Genomic DNA, 19,618 nt, shown 5'->3' with positions numbered 1-19,618 from the left:
TTGCTGGCATCTGAAGTCAACCTCCAAGTATGTTGGTTCTGGGACTTCTTGGGAGGGGCTTCAGTGCAGGCCCAGGTCACCCCTGCCTATGACCTGCCAGGGAGTTTGCAATGAAGACTGAAGAAAAATCTCTCCCAAAAGCATTGCTAAGTAAGGTATAAGTCATAAGGCATAAGGTGCTCTCTTGTTATCAAAAACTGTGGTCTTATAAGTGAATTTTCTGCAGATTTGTCCTGAAGTAGAGGAGCTACAAAGTGATTCATGGTTTTTTCACTGCCTGCGCTAAAGTTGGAGGCATGTGGGAAAAGCCATTCTATGAACTGAGGATGGCTGCCACAAGTACTAAGCCTGGGGTGTCTCCACAAAAAGCCAGGACACCCCGAGGCCTGCTGCCACCTGTAGGCTCCCTTAAGGTTTAGCCACTGGTAAAGCCTCCTGCGGTATGCGAGTTGGGTGAGGTAGGATCTCAAGGAGTCATTAGAGTAGCAAGAGGTGTGGTCACCAGGTTAATGTAGACTCTGGATTGGTGCCAGTGCTGAGCTAGGAGCTACTCAGCAAAAGTCTCAGAGGACACCAAGGCCAGTCATCACTTGCCTGGGGCCAGCAAACTCCAACAGTTTTCCAAGAAAGAGTGCAATGTGGGTGGGGCTGGCTGCTCAGGAGAAAATGCTTCCAGCATTGGGGGAGTTGGTTGGGGCAGAGTCCCAGTGAGTCAGCAGGTTGCAGCTGCAGAGCTCACAGGGCCAATCAGATTCAGATTTGGCCACCAACGTAGGGGGCGGGCTCAACACAGGAAAGATGGTGCTCGCCTGCCAGCTGCACAGGAGGAGGACCCCCTCATGGAGAAATGGCGACTGCCCTCCAGCCCTCAACCCAAAGCCACATACGTCAGTCTGCCCCCTGTATGTCTCTGGCATACCTGCAGTTACTGTCCTTCCGCGGGAAACCAAGGGGAGTGCCTGGAGTGAGAGAGTCTGTGGGCGGGCCCTTTAAGAAGACGCCTGGGTTTCCCACAGCCTCTGTTCCACCAATGGTCAGAATCCCCACTGTTTTTTCACAAACAGGTATTGTGGGGGCCCCATGTCCCAGCATCAGTACTCTGGGCTGGGGAGGCTGGTCTGGGGCTGACTCCTTTGCAGGGAACATTTATGGCCAAGGTTTCCCTCCTGGTTCTCACCCTCCACATGGAGGTTTGCACTTAGCCAGCTCTGCGTCTCTACCCCTCATACCAGTCTCATCATGGCTTCTTTTTTATATCCTTAGTTATAAAACTTCTGTGAGGGGCTCGCCCGGTGGCTCAGGTGGTTAGAGCTCCATGCTCCTAACTCCGAAGGCTGCCGGTTCGATTCCCACATGGGCCAGTGGGCTCTCAACCACAAGGTTGCCAGTTCCATTCCTCGACTCCCGCAAGGGATGGTGGGCTGTGCCCCCTGCAACTAGCAAGGGCAACTGGACCTGGAGCTGAGCTGCGCCCTCCACAACTAAGACTGAAAGGACAACTTGACTTGGAAAAAAGTCCTGGAAGTACACACAGTTCCCCAATAAAGTCCTGTTTCCCTTCCCCAATAAAATTAAAAAAAAAAAAAAAAAAAAAGTAGCCACTTTAAAAAAAAAGGAAAAAAACAACAACTTCTGTCAGCCAGACTTCAGATGATTTTCTAGGTTGATTGTTCTATAATTTAGTTGTAATTTTAATGTGTTCACGGAATGAAGCACACACAGTGTTTATCTACTCTGCCATCTTGGGTCTCCTCTTTTTAGGCCAGTTTAATTTATGACAGGCTCTACCTTAGGACACCCTTGCAGAAAATTCATCCATAAGACCACAGTTTTTGGTAATGAGATAGCACCTCATGCCTTACTTAGCAGTTCTCTTGGGAGATATTTTTCTTTAGTCTTTATCTTTTATTACAGGAATTTAATCATTGTTTAAAACTAAAACATAGATTAAAACGGCCTCAGTTGCTTAGTGTTTCTTTTGGCCTTTTTCTTGAACTGCTTTCTTTACCTTTTTAAAAAATGAACTTCTAATTTTAGAATAGTTTCATATTTGCAGAAAACATTTGCAGAGTTCCCATATGCCCTGCCTCCACTTTCCCCCCTTATCAGCGGCAAGTGATAATCCAATATTGATGTATTGTTATTAACTAAAGTCCATACCATGTGCATAGTTCCTTAGATTCTTATTGGGTTTCCCAGTCCAAATTCTGGAGAAAAGGAACTTGACTGACTCAACACAAAGTTTCTTGCCAGACATTAATGTTCCAAGCCAACATATGAATTGGCTGCCCTGGGTTAGTGCCACCCTGGTGCTGCCTTCCATTGACTGAGTGTGAGGGAGGGTCAATCCCAGGGCTCACAGTCCTGCCCCTTCAGCACAGGCTGCAGCATCACTCTTACTTAGAAGAGGCTGTGGGCGTGGGAGGCTGTCCTTCTGCTTCATTTATTTATTCGGCTTGGTGGGGAGAAGCGGGAAAGCCACAGCAGCAAGGGTTGGAGTGGTCTGAATAAACCCAGGAGTGCTCAGTACTCTTGTAATAAGAAAACCAATATTTGTACAGCACTCGAAAAGTTTGCTGCACAGTATGTGAACATGATCTCATTTTGTGTGTATCTCCATCTCCGGAACACTTATACTACAATGTGATTGCCTTTCTTTGTCTTTTTCAGCCACACCACAGGCAACCCGAAGGCAGGGACTATGTCCAGTTGTTGTGATATCCTTACTATTGACGCTGTAGCTAATATTCTAGAAATATTTATTAAATGTAAGAATTAATGATTAGTGAGGCTCTGACAGATGTTGTTACCATTTCGCAACTGAGAAAACTGAGGCTCAGTGAAATGACAGGAAGTAATCGTATTAAATGACTGGTTCCTTATGGCCCAGTCCTTTTACAAAGTTGCATTCAGAGAAAACCCAGTTTGAATCTTTCTTCCTTACCATCCTTCTATACTTCCCTCCATTCTTTTTTCCCATTCCAGAAATAATCAGTCTGAAGTCACTGCTGTGTCTTCTGGACTCTCTGGGTGTTCTGAGCCTCTCTTTTTTATTTTATTTTTTTGTTATTGGGGAAGGGGAACAGGACTTTATTGGGGAAGAGTGTGTACTTCCAGGATTTTTTTCCAAGTCAAGTTGTTGTCCTTCCAGTCTTAGTTGTGGAGGGCGCAGCTCAGCTCCAGGTCCAGTTGCCGTTGCTAGTTGCAGGGGGCGTAGCACACCATCCCTTGTGGGAGTCGAATCGGAAACCTTGTGGTTGAGAGGACACGCTCCAACCAACTGAGCCATCTGGGAGCTCAGTGGTCGCTCAGCTCAAGGGGCCGTGTTCAATCTTAGTTGCAGGGGGCGGAGCCCACCATCCCTTGCGGGACTCGAGGAATTGAACTGGCAACCATGTGATTGAGAGCCCACTGGCCCATGTGGGAATCGAACCGGCAGCCTTCGGAGTTAGGAGCATGGAGCTCTAACTGCCTGAGCTACCGGGCTGGCCCCTGAGCCTCTCTTGAATGGCCTCTCAAAAGGCAGTGGACGGAAGCCCCTCAGAGTGTAGTATTTTAGTTATCTTCACTGATTTTCTTGTGAGAAAGCTCCAGTAAATTAAAGTCGGTGCCTCCTTAAGTCAGCTGGTACCTGGAAGATTTGTGATGGGAATATTACCTCCTGCCTCCTGGCTGGATGAGGGCTAGGGATAGACTTGAAGTGGAATGTGGATGACAAATTCAGGTCTAGATGTGCCAAGTTTAAGGTGTAAGGGAGGAAGAACAGAAGACAGACTTGCAAGTGGAAAGGTCCAGCAGACAGGTTTGGACACACGAATGGAATTCAAGAGGTGGGTTGTGAGACGTGTGTGTGAAGGCATTCTCAGAGAGGTGGTGACTGAAATTGGTGCCACGGATGAGATCATTTACCGATGTAATCTAAAAGATTATTCTTTAATGTCAGAATCATCATAGATAATTATTTGTTAAAATGCAAAAATGTGTGTAATTGAGTTAGAATATAGAGTTCAGAGAAAGGCGATTTTGTACTCCAGACTCAGAGAAACACAAAACTTGTTTCTCTGCCAAGCACTTATATCCCCCTCGCTTCCCTTTGCTGCCCGCCACTGGTTTTGTGGCCACCAGACTGCATCGGACTCCGCAGTGCCCACCAGAGGACATGGTCCACAGTGCGCACCAGATGCAGACAGATGCTCATTGCAGCATTCTTAATAGTAGTGAAGAGTGGAAAACAATATCAATGTCTAAGAAAAAGGGCATGGTTTGGTATACAAGGGTGTACCCACTCGGTGGACTGTTATACAACCTTTCTAAATGATGGTTATAAAGACTATGTTGTAACGTCAAAAATGCATATGGGATTTCTCAAAAAATGGGCCTCTCATACATGCTTTCTTAAGAAGCTGCTGGGGTATGTGTTTCCTGTAGAAAAACTAAACAAAACTAAACTAAACAAAACACCAGGCTATAGAAAAACCTCAGGATTCCAGGCATTGGAGTTAAGAGTTACAGACTTTAAAATAGGTATACTTACTTTATTTGAGGAATAACAAAAGATAAAGAGTAAACAAAACCATTTGTAAGAAGAAGGCACCCTGGGATACTAGAGTCAGGAGATTCAGTAGCGGAGAGGTGAAGGGAATCCCCAGAGAGGTGACGAGGAAAGAGTTTGGGATGGCAGCCATCTGCAGAGACAGAAGGCAGCCACTGTCTGTGGAGAACTGGGAATTCCAAGATCCCTGACACTTTAGTTCCATCCTTGTGACCTTGGGACTAAATGTCCAGCCGAGACTGGCCCAGATTCTCCTCAGCACTTGGCTTGTGTAGACTACGTACTGTGAAAGTTCCTGCCCTCTCTCGGCTTGATGTTTGGATTGGCTTTAAACTGCTCCTCACGGCTGAGAGAAGATCGTGGTGAATTTAGAAGGAAAACTACAGAGCAGCCGCCTCCTTCTGAAGCTAGTTTTGATGGACATCATCAGTACGTCGTCCAAACTGTAGTTCTGTCACTTGCTCCAAAATCATTGACCTTGCGATTCCCAAGACTCACACATGACCTGCCCATTCACATCCCCAGAAAGGGCTCTAGCAACTTCTCAGGGAGGCTGAAGCCAGACTGTAACTCAGACTCTTTGTTTTCCTCTTTCAGGAACCTTTATATAATAGTGTCAATATTCTTCTCTCACACAGTCAGGTGTGTGCTTCTTAGTCATTTTTTTTAACCTATAAAAAAAAGCAAGGGAGTGATTAACACAAACGTCAGGAAGGGGGTATCTCTTGGACAAGAGTACTGTGACAGAGGCTACATGCTATGGGCAACTCTGTTTGGGTGTAAAAGAAGGCCACATCTGCCAACCTCTTTGTATGCCAACCTGCTTGATAGTAAAGTTGAGGCCATGTGGCACTTCTCACCAAAGAAAGCAGAGATGTGTCACTTCTTGAGAAAGATACTTAAAAGCAGATATGAGTTCTCCATGCCCTCTCTCTTACTTGTCATACTTGACTAGAAGCAAAAAAACTCCAAGATGGTAGAATTAAAAGAGGAAAGCAACCTAAAGTCTTAAATTACTGTTAGAGGTGTCATGGAGAGTCCCTTAGCCTGCATGGAATGTGATGTGAAAGAGAGGTGTGTGTGTGTGTGTGTGTGTGTTTTAAGTTAACTAGATTATGAAATCTGTAATGAGATCATGAAATATACTAAAGGGGGCTTCTAAGGTATTTGTAATATTCTACTTCTTAAACTGGGGTTAATTTTATTATTGTTCTTCAAACTGCATATCTTTTATATATTTTTCTATATGTATGACACATTTCATGATAAACATGTAAAGTCACCCCCGTCTGTACATTAGGACCACTTGAAACTGGCAGTTAATCAAGCCTGTTGAATAGGATATGTTGGAGTGTAAGTCAGAGCAGTGTTTTGGGAAAGTTTTTCACAACCTAAATATTATGCTGTGATTCAGTAGTTCCACTTCTAAGAGTTGACCCTATAGAAACAAGACTAAATATTGGAAAAGTTTTATGCAGAAAGTTGCTCCTTGCAGTATTATTAATAGTAGTGAAAACGGAAAGAAAAGAACATGGTTTATTCAAGTAGAGTCTGTCCATTCAATGGAATGTCATGCAGCTTTTCTAAATGATGGTTGTAAAGACTATGCTGTAACCTCAAAAATGCATATGATAGGCTGGATGAAAAAGGATAGAATGTGAAATTTGGTCTTCTGGAAGAGTGTAATTATGGAAAAAAAATTGTGAAACTAAAAGCTCTGTGCCTAGCATCTACCAAGCCCATCCTATTCCTAAGTGTTCTTTAGACCATTACTTTGACAAACAACAATAATTTAGGCATAATCCAACCTTATGTTTAGGAGGAAAATAGCAAACATGTTTGAAGTTATAGATGAGATCCTTTTCTTCTTCTAGGTTAGTTTTAAAAATTCAAATACAGATTTAATAAATCTGACTTAATCCATTAATACAATTAGAAGAATTGAACACATTTGTGTATGAGGCTGGAGGAGGGGAGAATGAAAATGCAGGGTTGTTAAGGGGTTAGGAACAAGTCTCTTCATCGTCCAGTGGCAAACACTGTAACAGATAGCTGTGTTCAGCTCTTTGCCAAAGAAATGGGAGATGACCCCTAAAGTTTCACCCATCGAGTCTATGACCTTGCACTTCATCCTCTGAAAAGAAATTACAAGATGTTCTGTTGTTATAATGTTCCTTTCTTCCCAAGGTTTTCTGATCATCAAGATTTTCTCATGAAGACAGAGACTTATGGATGAGAAAGTCAGTTTCTAAAAAGGTGGTGAAGCATGCATACCTTCCCCACTCTCCTCCTTTCCTACTGAGAGACCAAACTCCACTTCCTTACCATGGTAAGTTCAATTCTTCTCTATTGGTTGTTTATTCTCTCAGTGAAGCCGCCATGTTTTAAAGCAGTAAGACATTTTACCACTTCTCAAAGGTCTTTAATTGCCTTACAACTATTTCTCTTTGGAAGGCGGCCAGGGTGATGGAATCTCAGATCACAGGCACACATAAAATGGACAAAGAAAGAAAGATACAAGAAGGACCTAAAAATGTCCATAATGAACTCACATATCTCGAGGAAACCTCTAATCTAATGAGAATGGATTTTGTTGAGAAGACTGTACATGAACAATTAATTATTCATGGCAGAGACGTCATTAGGATTTCATTTTGTTTAAAGGCCTCTAAGTGACTTAGGCAATTGGGTTAAGCTGGAGAAGAATTTCAAGAAAGAGACGAGGGAAAGCTTTCCATTATATTGACTTTTTCTAATATTTTCCAGATAGTTATTTTGACTTGGCACATAAATTACACTCTAACTGAAAACCTCCAATGGTTTGCCTGAGCAAGAGTCTACACATGGGTGGATTGTGGACCTGTGTGGTCAGAAGGAAGCAGAGTGAGAGAGATTTCTGAAGGGATTAGGAAATTCATTCCAGAATTCTATAATAATTCAATGTGGCTTTTAGGTTACTTTGGGAGTGTGAGGAGTCTCCTTGAAATGACAAAGGGATTTGTGCCACCGGTGACATTTGCACTCAGTGATTCTTTCCCCCAGAGGCCCCTGGGAGGTGAGTACCTGTTCATTTATAGTAAGTGTAAAGTAAGATACTTTACTAAAAACCCTAGAGATGTAGAGTATTATACTAGGCCTTATTGCCGGCTCATCTTAAAGGCAGACATCAGAAATTGGTGTCAGGTTGAGATTTCAATGTGGGATTGAGTCTAAACATAGAGTTAGAGATATAGCGTAAAATCACAGAGACGCTTTGCCTACAGGATCAACTTCAATGGGCGCTTAAGAATTGTTAGTTGAGTTCATTAAGGAATTTTGTTTTTTCGTCTATTTTGTCTGTGTTTGTATCCGAAGCAACCAGGACAGTGCCTGGCATATAGTAGGTGTTCAATAAGTATTAGTTGTTGAGAAATTTCAAGGTTGAAATCATAAATCAGGGCATGTGTGGGGGGGAACCTCATGCTAACCAGCAATCGCATTTGGGGAGGAGGGGTGGTAAAAGGGGCTTCTGACTAAATAGCCCTGTGACCCCGTGAGGATAAAAAGTGTTGGGTTAGCACCTTAGGCCTGCAGAGTGGAGGGGTAGAGAAGACAGAGCTGCAGGTGTGGAGCGTGGAGGATGGCGGTTTGAGCTGGATTCTCGGCCAGTAATCATAGTGGCCGCAGTAGTACCTGCCACCAGATGCAAAGAGTCAACCAACAGTAAATGCAACAAATAAGTAAATTCTGCACCACGGTGGAAGGTGATAAATGCCACAGACAAAAACTGTTTAAATGGTGGTATGCCTAATATGATTTCATTTACAAAAATCTACACATTTTCAGAAACCGGTCTCATGGAAAAACAAGATATTCCCTTATCTTGATACCTTTCCAGCAACAGGATTTTATAACCAATGATGACCTCAAGCTCAAATTCATACGGCTGTTATACAATGGTAGCTCCAAGTTTTCAGCAGCAGAAGGATGTTCCCAGCAAGCAGCTCCCTTATTTTAATGTCACAACTAACAACACATGCTTGTGTGTGTATCGAGCTCAGCCTCTCTGTGCCTCTGTGTTACATACAGTGGTGAGATGGCATGGTGTTTTCTTAGCTTGACACACACCACAGCCAGCATTCCCTGACACGGTTTACACTGTTTACAGCTAAATGTTTAGGCCTTGACAACAGGCCTTCCTCTCTTGAAATCAAATACTTGGCTTTCAACACTGCAGCCTGGCCCTGAGGTTGGCTCCAGGGCTCTGGCCCCAAGACACAAACAATGGGATGGAGTCGAAGCTGCGGTAGAAGGAAATGTTTCTTCTGTGAGCTCAGCTTGCAGCCAAATGGAGAATTTGTTTTCATACCAACTGGACACTTTCGTGGGTGCGGGAAGAGAGACAAGTGTTTGTGATTGAATCTCAAGGTAGTTCCATCCTGATCTGGTTTCTTTTAGCTCTTGGGTAACTTGTGGTTCTTGCCTCATCAGTCCTCCACATTTTAGGACTCTGTCACTCAGTAATAGTTTACAATAAAGATTTTGTTTTATTGATGCTCTTTTGGGAAAAACAGACGAGGTGAGGTGCCTTTCTTCCTAACTCCATCTCATGCAGTCCTTCCCATCTTCCACACTGTGTATGTAGCATGAAGTTAGTTATAGTACTTTTTTCTCCTTCACTCATTCAAATCTAGGAAGCACGTTAGTCAGAAGGCTGAAAGCTCTTTCCTGTGTGCACAGTGGAATAACCTAAAGGTTCTGTGCACCACTCTGATGGCATTCTGTTTCCTTCACCAGTGTAATTCCATTATTGCACGAAGCAGATGCATGATGGTATCTGGACGGAGGGGGGATCAGTGCAATACCAGTTCTTTGGAAATGTGTGAGTGGTGTGCCTAGCGCGCCTGGTTTCCATCTCCCCTACCTTCGATTTTTATGCACTCAGAGGAAGTAACCTGCAAGACGCTGGGGGGAGGGACCCCAGCCAGAAGCTCCAAACGTTGCTTCCACACTGGGATTACTACTAGGCAGGGGGCCACATTTTCATCTCCCAACTACTGAGATTCTTCCATTTGTGGGAGAAAATGAAAACAGTGCTACAATTTTAATTTCTCCTCTCTGAGAAAAACGATGTCAGCCAAACCTGGACCTTTAAGCCAGGCTGCCCCCCCAAAACACCGTGAGAGCAATTGTCAAGGAGGCATGCTGTGGGTGCTTGAGCTCAATAGGCTCAACTTTTTTGGATGCTCAATTCCAGCTCCATCCCATTTATACTCGGCTTCCGCCATTGGCTTCGTTTCACAGCATCAGCCCAACATTTGCTACATAGATTTTGTGTTTGAACTCAGTTTCCCCACCTTTGACTCTCAGATGGCTTAAGAACTCAAGTTCTGGCCTTTCCCCCTCCTGATGGTTTCAAGTAGACTCAGCGTAGGGACCAAGGGTCCATCTGGGCTCTGGTCAGGCCACCTTACTTGCTTGAATATTTGGATTTCAAATAACAAGAGCAATGCTGATTCCCAACCACCGTGACTGTGGTCATCCTGCAGCTACTCTGAATATGCTGAGAAGTCTTGTTCCTTATCTGTGGCCCAAGGCCATAGTCTCAAGCCTTTTTTTGAAGTTTGAAGACCCACCTGTAGGTTGGAGGGGTCATCATTTGCTCAGGAGTGAGACCCAAATTTTCATACCCTCTTGTAGGCAGAATAGTGGTCCTCCCAAAATGTCCTCATCCGAACCCCAGAACCTCTGACCATGTTATGTTACAGGGCAAGGTGGAATTAAGGTTGCAGAAATAATGAAGTTGTTGATCAGATGGCCTTAAACATGGGAAATTACTCTGGATGATCGAGGTGAGCCTAATGCCATTATGAAGGGTCCTTTAAAATGGAAGGTACCTACCAATAAATGTAGGTATCATCTATGTAAGAGGCCTCTAGAAGCTGGAAAAGGCAAGGGAACAGATTCTCTCCTAGAGTCTCCAGAAGGAAAACAACCCTCTCACACCTTGATCGTAGCCCAGTAACACCCATTTCTGACTTCCAGACTCCAGAACTGTAAGCTAATACATCTGTATTGTTCTAAGCCAATAATTTGTGGTAAATTGTTACAGCAGCCATAGGGGATGTATCTACCCTTCAACAACAAAAAAGCCCTTTCTATTCCATGCTGAACTTTTATAACCTAAAAAAAGAAATCCATTCTTAAATATATAAGGTTAAATCGCTACTTAAAATGTCTAGACTTCTAGCTATAAATACAGCTTTGGCACATCCCTAATTACATCATTAAATCAAACGTTTAAATATGAAAGTGCTTGCTCAAAGGATACGGCCATTTCAGAGACTTTTGAGACCAATTTTCTGATAAAATGTACAATCTCTCCAGAAATGTATGGAGTGCCGTTTCCATGAGCCCTTGCCAAGACCGTGCATTTGTATTTTAACATCTTTGCCATTGTCAGATGAACAATTGTTTTTCACGTATTCGATAAATATTCACTGAGTCGCCCCTTTGTGCCAAGTGCTACACGGAGCAATGTGTTCCTTTAATTTGAAAACGTTTCTTGTTGAGATTGAACGTCTTCTCATAAACTCAGTATTCCATATACATATGTATTTCCCATTTATAAAGCTCACTCTGGCTGTAATGAGACAAATGGACCATGGAAGGGGAACGGCAGCCAGAACTGATTTCGAGAGATCCTTCCAGAAGCTATGGCAACCGTGTAGGTGGCGGCTGAGGGTGGCTGGGCTCAGTGTGCACCATGGAGATGATGAGAAGAGGTCAAGTTTGAGATGGTCTGTGAAGACAGAGCTGAGGGGCCTTGCTGAGGGATTGCACGGGGTGGTGAGGCAAATAGGGAACTCAGTGTTAATGTGTGAGGTAAAGGTAACCACGTGAAAATACCTTCCGGAGCATGTTGAGTGTGTGACCACTGTGATTTCTATCTGTCACTTCTGTTTTTCCTGGCTTTCGATCATTTTGGCATCAATGACTCAATGTAGCTATTAGTGTTGACATTGCCCAAAGCCAAATGTCCCCAACAACACATCTGTAGTGGAACAAATTTGCCGGGGTTACTTGTTACCACGAAAGAGACCACAACAGGAAGAAGCTCAGGATTTAAGCTTGTCGCCGGGGATTTTGTGGAGTGTTTAAAGAAGCAGAGTACCCTGCGGGATTGGATACTATCAGGAAGAGAAGTTAGGTGTGTGCTTGGTTAACGTAATCATTTTTATCTAGGAGGTGGAGAGATGGAGTGGAACTACAGATGTGCTTGAGAAAAAGGCACTGGCCACTCGTGTTCTCTGGAAGAGGGAGCTATTTGATCATTTTCAGGGCTGTCCCAGTAGCCTTGCTTTTGCGTGTACTCAGACGTAAGCTCAGAGGCGTCTCGCTTTGATCTCACTCTATCGTGATCCCAGAGTGACCCCATCTGATGGTGGTGTTCTGTGAAATGGTTTATCTTCAGTGGAACAGCACGGCCTTGCTGTTAGTGCCAGCTGACGCTTTCAGAGAACTTTTTCTTTCTAATTCTCACTTTTGGTCAAGGGCAGATAAAGTTAGGGCACAGGACAGTAACCCTGATATTGAGATGCTCACCATGACGAGTGAGATTCTGCTTGTCAGCAGGTTGTCCAGAGGACAGGTTGTCCATTTGTACTTAACGAGGTTGTACCTCTTGTTCCTGGTGTTGCGGGATGCGTGTTGGATGGTCTGACAGGACAGTCGCGCTTTTTCACTCTGTACAGGATGCAGCAGGCAAGTGGGATGTAGGCAATTACGAAAGACAAAATCAGTCTGCGTAATAAGCTGTAAAGTCAGGGCCAGATGATTAATCCTAGGCCATGGAAACATGTCCCAAAGTCCAGGTGGGTCGGCTGTAGAGACCCAGGTCATGTTCCCTTCTTTTAATCTAATCACAGACTGTTGCATGTCTCTAATTGTACTCATATTGGCAAAGTAAGGAGTTTTTCCTGTAGCATAAATACCCCCCTTGGCTAGTGAACTTACTAGTTTTTTGGGGGGCTTTCAGAGTAGAGCTGGTATGTACATAAAAGTAATACTGTAAGGGGAACAGACCCTATTGAAAAACAGTCATTTGTGCAGGAAAAAAACCGTACTTCTAGTTTTACTCATTTTATTATATTGCAGTGAAGACTTTATTAATAACCCTTCATGACAATATTTAGACATGTACAGATATATGAATATAAAAACAAATGATAAATTTAAATACAGAGGGTGCCAAAAAATGTATACACATTTTAAGAAAGGATAAAACTACTAGAATTGTAATAATATATACTGATGACAAAAGATGAATACAAGTCACTTTTGACTTCTGCAAATACAAGAGGTGCTCAAAGTGGTTACCATCAGTGTCCAGATACTTCTGATTATGGTGAACTATTGCTTAAGCAACGTTGACCAAAGTGTCCACTTGTGTACATTGTTTTGGCACCCCCCAGTATTTTAGCCATAGTTTTAAAATATAATTAACCTATTGACATATTTTAAAACAATTTATATATTATAGTGGCTTTATCATTTAAAATTTTTTTACAGTTATTCATTTATGTTTAAATTATTCTTTCATCAATGAGTGAAATGGTGTGAAAGAACTTGATCCTTAAATGATAATATATCTGCTTTTGATACTTTATCAAATTAGAAAACATATGTTTTGCATGGTTGAAAGTAAGCTAGAAGTCATCATAATTTTGGAGTTATTTTCTGAACACACTGATTTTAATAAGCAAACAATCAAATCACACCCACTGAGGAAACGCCGCAGGCCTGAAGTGAGGTAGTCAAGGACCCTGAACTGGTGACGTGGTGACACAGAGGTGGGTGTAGACGCCCAATGTGAGCCTGAAAGGTTAGCATAGTGGAGAAACCAGCTCGCCCACCGCCTGAGAGGGGCTCTTGTTGGAAACGTGTAGAGTCAGAAGAAAGAATAAACAAAGGGAAGGTGTTTGCTTTGGTAAAAGTATGTAAATCCAAGTGTATTATGGAGGGTGCTTCTGGGTTCCCACAATGAATTATGTCTCCTGCTGATGCTGCTCAGCTCACTGTAGGTGGAAAATCACGTAGGCCTAATTCTGTCATTCCTCCATCACTGCCTGGAGGAGACCGTGAGCTGGCAGAAACAGACTCTCTAGTGCCTTAGGCGATCTGAACTTGGACAGCTGTCACACGGAGGTCAGATAATTCTCAGCTGGGTCGTAGGTCTTATTGTGATCTTGATGTTTCATAGGAGAAATCTGAAGGTTAGAGATGTATCTTGCCCACGTTCACAGACCTCATGAGTGAGCTAGCCTGCAGGGGAGCCAGGTGGTATGACTCTGGAGCCCACATTCATAACCCCCGTGCCATTATATCCTCGCCTGTTCTGGGTCCCCCCACAAATCACAGTCCCTTTGCAAATGTCCCATGTTACAGGGGAATCAAGGCTGACTCCAAGGTTTTCAGTTGAGTGGATGGTGGTGTCATTCCCCAAGGTGAGAAGAAAGACAGGTGTGGAGCAGGTCTGAGGTAGGGACTGGTGAATCAAGATTTCTGTTCCCTTTGAGATACAATTAGACAGCTAAGTAGAGAGCTGAGCAGCAGATGGAGTTATAAGACTGGAAAGACAAAGGATAGAGCCTTGCAAAATTTAGTATTCACCAAAAAGGTTCTTTTCTACTTCATCTTGAATGTAGAGGAGAGAGGGAGAGAGAGAGAATGGCAAAATGGCAAAACATGAACATGAGTGAATATAAAAGATTGGTACGTGGGTGGGTGTTCCTGGATTCTTTTTACTTTTGGTAACGTTTGAAATTTTTTGTAGCAAAACATTGCATGTGAATTCTTTATGGAACCTCTCCCCTCTCCCGATGCCCAGTGTTCTGCCCTGGTCCCAGGCTCTGGTTTGGGTGCTGGGTGGCTCACTTGGGGAGGCTCTGTGGTGTATTGTGGGGTGTAGCCCGGTGGAGCCATGGGGGAGTTCATGGGACGGGGCTTCAGGGCCGTGTTGGGCTGTGGCCCTCTGTGAAGCTCTTGTTGGAGGCCATCCTCTAGGAGAGCAGGGAGGTGACTGTGACATCCCGTGGCCAGAAGCAAGGCTCTGACTTCCTCCATCTCTCTGGGAGTCAGTGACATGTGCAGCCATAGTCAGATTTTTCATAGATATCTTTATTTGGAAACTATTCAGACATTTTTATTCAGCTAAAAGTTGGCTTGATGTTAAACAGGAGACACAGTTTTATTGGCACAAAACTTGCCCCGTTGATTCAGGAAAAATATAAATCCACTGACATCCTCAGCTCTGACAAAAAGAAATGTGGGAAGCTGGAGTCCCCTCCAAGCAGCACTGGGCTCCCAAATCAGCCATCAGGAGCGACATGCAGGAAAGTCGTGCTGAACCGAAGAGGATGCACTGACTGGTGTAGACCAGGGCCTCTGGCCATCTCTCCAAGGCAAGTGAACAGGCCCACGGCTCACAGTTCTGCTCACTGGGAAGATGTCCCTTCACCGCTGTCTTTCTGTTTCCCAGTGGGGCTGTCGTGCTACAACCCATTATTAGATGGTGCCTAGATCTCATGCAGAACCACCTGGAAAACAATCCTGAGTTTCTTCTATGTCAGTCAGCTGGTCGTAGGGAACTCCCATGAGGCCACAGAGGTGAGTCGAGAGGGAGAGAAGGCAATGCAGCAGGAGTGGGGGCCGTACTTCCTCATGGAACGTACTAGTGCCTTCAGGATGTGCTGGAGCTTGATCTCAAGGTCCCACTTCTTTGGATGACGGAATGCTACAGTGCTTTCTTAACTCCATGGCTTGATGGGTCAGACAGTGCCTAGTACACGATAGATAGCTCAGGGCACGTCGGGATTTGGTAGCCCCCAATCCGCTGTTGTTCCACAAAGGCCCAGTCGAAATCTAAATGCTGTTTCTCCAAAGGGGATGAGTTATCTGCAGAGAATCTGTGGCTCTGCTCCAAAAGCTTCAGAGTCTGCACTGGGAGTGACCTGTGGAGGTCTGCTGGACACTCCACACAGAAGCCCTAGTTCCCACTGACACTTCACACTGATGTGTGCAGCACGCATGGCAGTGAGGGCCAACTATAAAACCTGCTCTTGTTCTGGACCCCACTCAAAACTGGAAGCTGTTTGGATCGTTGGGTAGATGGGTGGGAGTCACATACCCAAATGAGGTATATACTTGCCTGCAAAATCTGTAGAGGCTCCCTAGGGGTTGTTTCTTTTCTTAGTGGTAGGAGGGGTCAGATGTATTAATGCCCTTTACCTATAAAGGATACGTTGACCTGCCCCACACCATTGGACCTTCGATTTCTCACTGAGGTAGAAAGCCCTATATTTTAGTGACATTTATTGCCTACTTCCGGCATGCAAGTTTCTTCTCAGTGGGTTTGGAGCAGTCACTGCTTCCTCTCATCGGATCCGGTTAGCACAAAAACATGAATGCAATGGACCAGATCGCGTTCTGCAGCATGGAAAGGTACTCAAGATCCCTATGGGCGAGGGCGGGAGAGCTGATCTGCCCCTGAAATAGGACAGTAAAGGAAAATTACTGGCCTGAGCGGAAAGCAAATGAGTATTCATGGTCTTTGTTAACATGTAATGAGATGAAAGCATTTGCCAGACCCATAATAGCACGTCAGGCGCTAAGGGAATTGTTGATTTGCTTCAGCAAGGACACTGGATTTGGAATAGCAGGTGCAGTTGGAGTCACCCCCTGGTTAAGTTTATGATGATCCGCTGTCCTCTGTCTACTGCACAGGCCCAGTCGGTGAGTTGAATGGGGGTGTGGCAGGAAACACCATCTCTGCGTGTTTCAAGAGCTCTCTGGTAGGTGGCACTGGTCTCTGCAGTTCCTCCAGGGATGACATGTTGCTTTTGGTTTCCTATTGTCATGGGTTGAAGCAGGTCTATTCGCTTTTATTTGGATTTTCCTGTCATAACAGTCTGAGCAGAAAAACAAAACTGGCTGCTGCTTCATTTTCGCCCTCCAAATCTCACATAAAAATGTCTTTTGAGGTACACCTTAACCAGAAACATTTCTGGGAATTCTGGGAGACATGGTTCTGCCCAGCCAAGGTGAAATGCTTTAAAACATTTCAGAACAAACTATAGGTATCTGCACACTTCAGCATACTTTTGCAAATGATGACATTCTATTCTCTAACTATAGGCCACCATGGCACTTTGTTATTTCCATTTTACAGAAGAGGGAAGTGAAACACAGAGAGATGAAGGAACTTGTCCAAGTCACACAGTAGGTGGTGGGGCTGGAGTTTATATCCAGCTCTGTCTAGCTCCAAAACCTGTGCTCTTTCTACTATACTCATACCTGTCAAGCTGTAGGACGGGTACATCTGATGGCATTTAAAAGGACTCTATATGGCCTATGGATACAACATTAAATCACATTTTAAAATTATCTTTATTATTATGTCAACGAAAAAGTTGCAGGTCAGTACCAGTGTGTTTCTAATACTGCTTGACTCCCTTAAAAAGAAATATCAGCTCTTAGGCTTAGAGCCTTACAGATTACAGCATGTATATATACCGAGAGAGAGACCAAAGCTGGGAGAAGAAGCTTTTGAAGGATGTATGTATCACAGATTTAAGTAAACGTGTATATATGTATTTATTCAAATTCGTGTTAGGGGGTTTGCAGTTCCTTTTAAAATAAATTTACTTAAGTAAAAAAGAAATAAATTTCCAAGAGAAAACCAACCAGTTCATTAATTGTATGATAGTATAAGCAAAATTGCAGCCCCAATTGTGAATTTGGTATGTGAATTACTAATGTTTCAGAATGTTCCTCTCAACCATGCAGCTTTTCACCAGGCAAATCACTTCCCTTGAGAAAACATGTTTTATCCATAGCCCCAGTGAATGAGGGCCACTGAAATATTAATTATCTGAGCATTCTTAAGCATAACTGAATCAGCTTCAATTTGCCTAGATAGATAGACATTTTAGTGGTTCATCACAAAACGTAATAAGCTGGATAACTGTAGGCTTTAATGTAATCTCACACAATCCTATTACATCCCAATTACTTTTTTGACCTTTTTAGGATAGTTCTTGCCTTAAAAACACACACAATCTGCAGTTCTGAATGTTTTCTTCCTGTGCTATGCCAAGGAGATCAATAGATCAGAAGGAATTAATATCTTGCCATGTCTTCCATTTGTAACAAATCCTGCCCCAGGAAGGGCATAAGGCCTGCATCCCAGGCATAATAATAAATTTTCACCGAGCGTTGTTTGTAAAGAGCTCCTGGTTTTCATCCCCATGAGTTTCAGGATCTTAATAACATCTTTTCTGTCCCTTAAATTAATATACAAATTCAGGATCAATCTTACTGCTGCGTCAGAAAAAGTGGGAGAGTGGCTGAGTTAGGCATAGATTTGACACTGGAAAGAAACTCCTTTTGAAAGTACGTTTATAGTGTGTTTAGCGGTAAATGGCAGTGACCATGACACAGTGCAGACAGAACTGTTCCAAATTATACAGTCTCTGTATAGAACAATGAATGTGAAGTCCACTCCCACAGAGGGCTGGTTTTGCCAGGAGATTATGACATGAATAAATGAATGCACTCATTCAAGATTAAATGGCTCCACTACCTTTATTGACCATCTGGTAGGTACCAGGTTCAAGCCCATACGTGGGATAAGCAAAGCTGCAGAAGACATGCTGAGTGTCGTCTGGAGACTCCCGTTTCGTGAGGACGACAGCGAGACGAAATAAATCCCAGTACGATGAGATAGAAGCAAAGGTAGAGGTAGAGGAGGGCACCAGGCACAGAGGTGACCCAGAGGAGGCTGTGGTCCGCTCCACGAGAAAGAGTTAGGGAGCACTTCATAGGGGCGGAGCAGGGTCCTGATTGCTGACGGGGTGTCACGGAGCCTCCAAATAAAGGCGAAGGAAGGTCCTCTCCGAGTGGAAACCGATTCCTGGGAGGATTAAAGCTAGAGTCTGCTGAAGTATGTTCTGACATAAGTACTATTTGGGAAAGATCATTTTAAAGGTTTATTATCGCTGCGTTCATTTTCAGCTCAGCGAAAGCCCAATTAACAGTGCTTTACACAGGTAAGGATTTCTTTGTTTCAAGCCAGAAGAGTATGGTGTAGGCCATCTAGGTCTGGGGTGATAGTTGAGGGCTGCATTTGTAAATCAGCCTCGTTTCATCTTTTTCCTCCGCTGACATGAGCGTGTAGCCTCAACCACCTCCAAGCAGAAAGATAGAAGCGAGAAAGGAGGGTGAAGGGACATTATAGCTGAGTATTATGTTCTTATGTTCATTATGTTCTTTCAAAAAGCTTTTCTGGAAGTTTCTCCTAGATACTTCAACTAACATCATTGGCCAGAATTTGCTTGCACGGCCATGCCCCCTAAATGCAAGGGAGTCTGAGAATCAAGAAAGTGGCTTTCCAGCCCAAGGCTAAGGAGGGCAAGGGGCTGTGGGTATTTTGTGAATAACCAATGACAAAGGCTAGCACAAAGGTCGAGCAGGTGAGAGTTCTAAGCCAAAATCATATAATTTTATCACTAAAGGATGTCTAAACATCTAAAGGAGGAAAAAATGTCTCCTCTAAGCTCTTCATTGTATAGATGAGGCAACTCAGTTCCAAAGGTGCTAAAGGACTTAGGGTCACACAGGTGATAGAGCGGAAGCCGAAACTCAGGTCACTTGGTTTCCAATCCTGGGCCTTGTCTCTGGCACACTGAACGGATGTGCTGAGCTTTCATTATAGTTTCCATTAATCTTGAATCGAACTGTAATTACAAAATATTGAAAATTTCTCTAATTGTTATCATCAGAACAGAAAATAACAGCTGTAAGAAATTAAAAACTAGAAGAAACTGAAAACTTAACATCCATGAGCAAATATGATAAAGTAGCTCAAAGCGTACTTGGTATCTTATTTCTTCTGGGACGGGAGATAAAGATGAAAGACTGTGATTATATTGGGCAAGAATAAAGCCGCCCATGTTTTGAGGAACAAAGATCTAAAACAAAGTTGGTTCTTCGAAGCAGAATTCAACTAGCCTAGAAAGAGATCATCAA

Source organism: Rhinolophus sinicus, linkage group LG09 (genome assembly GCF_036562045.2).
Source record: "Rhinolophus sinicus isolate RSC01 linkage group LG09, ASM3656204v1, whole genome shotgun sequence".
Classification (NCBI taxonomy): domain Eukaryota; kingdom Metazoa; phylum Chordata; class Mammalia; order Chiroptera; family Rhinolophidae; genus Rhinolophus; species Rhinolophus sinicus.
Note: the sequence above shows the minus strand (reverse complement) of the source record.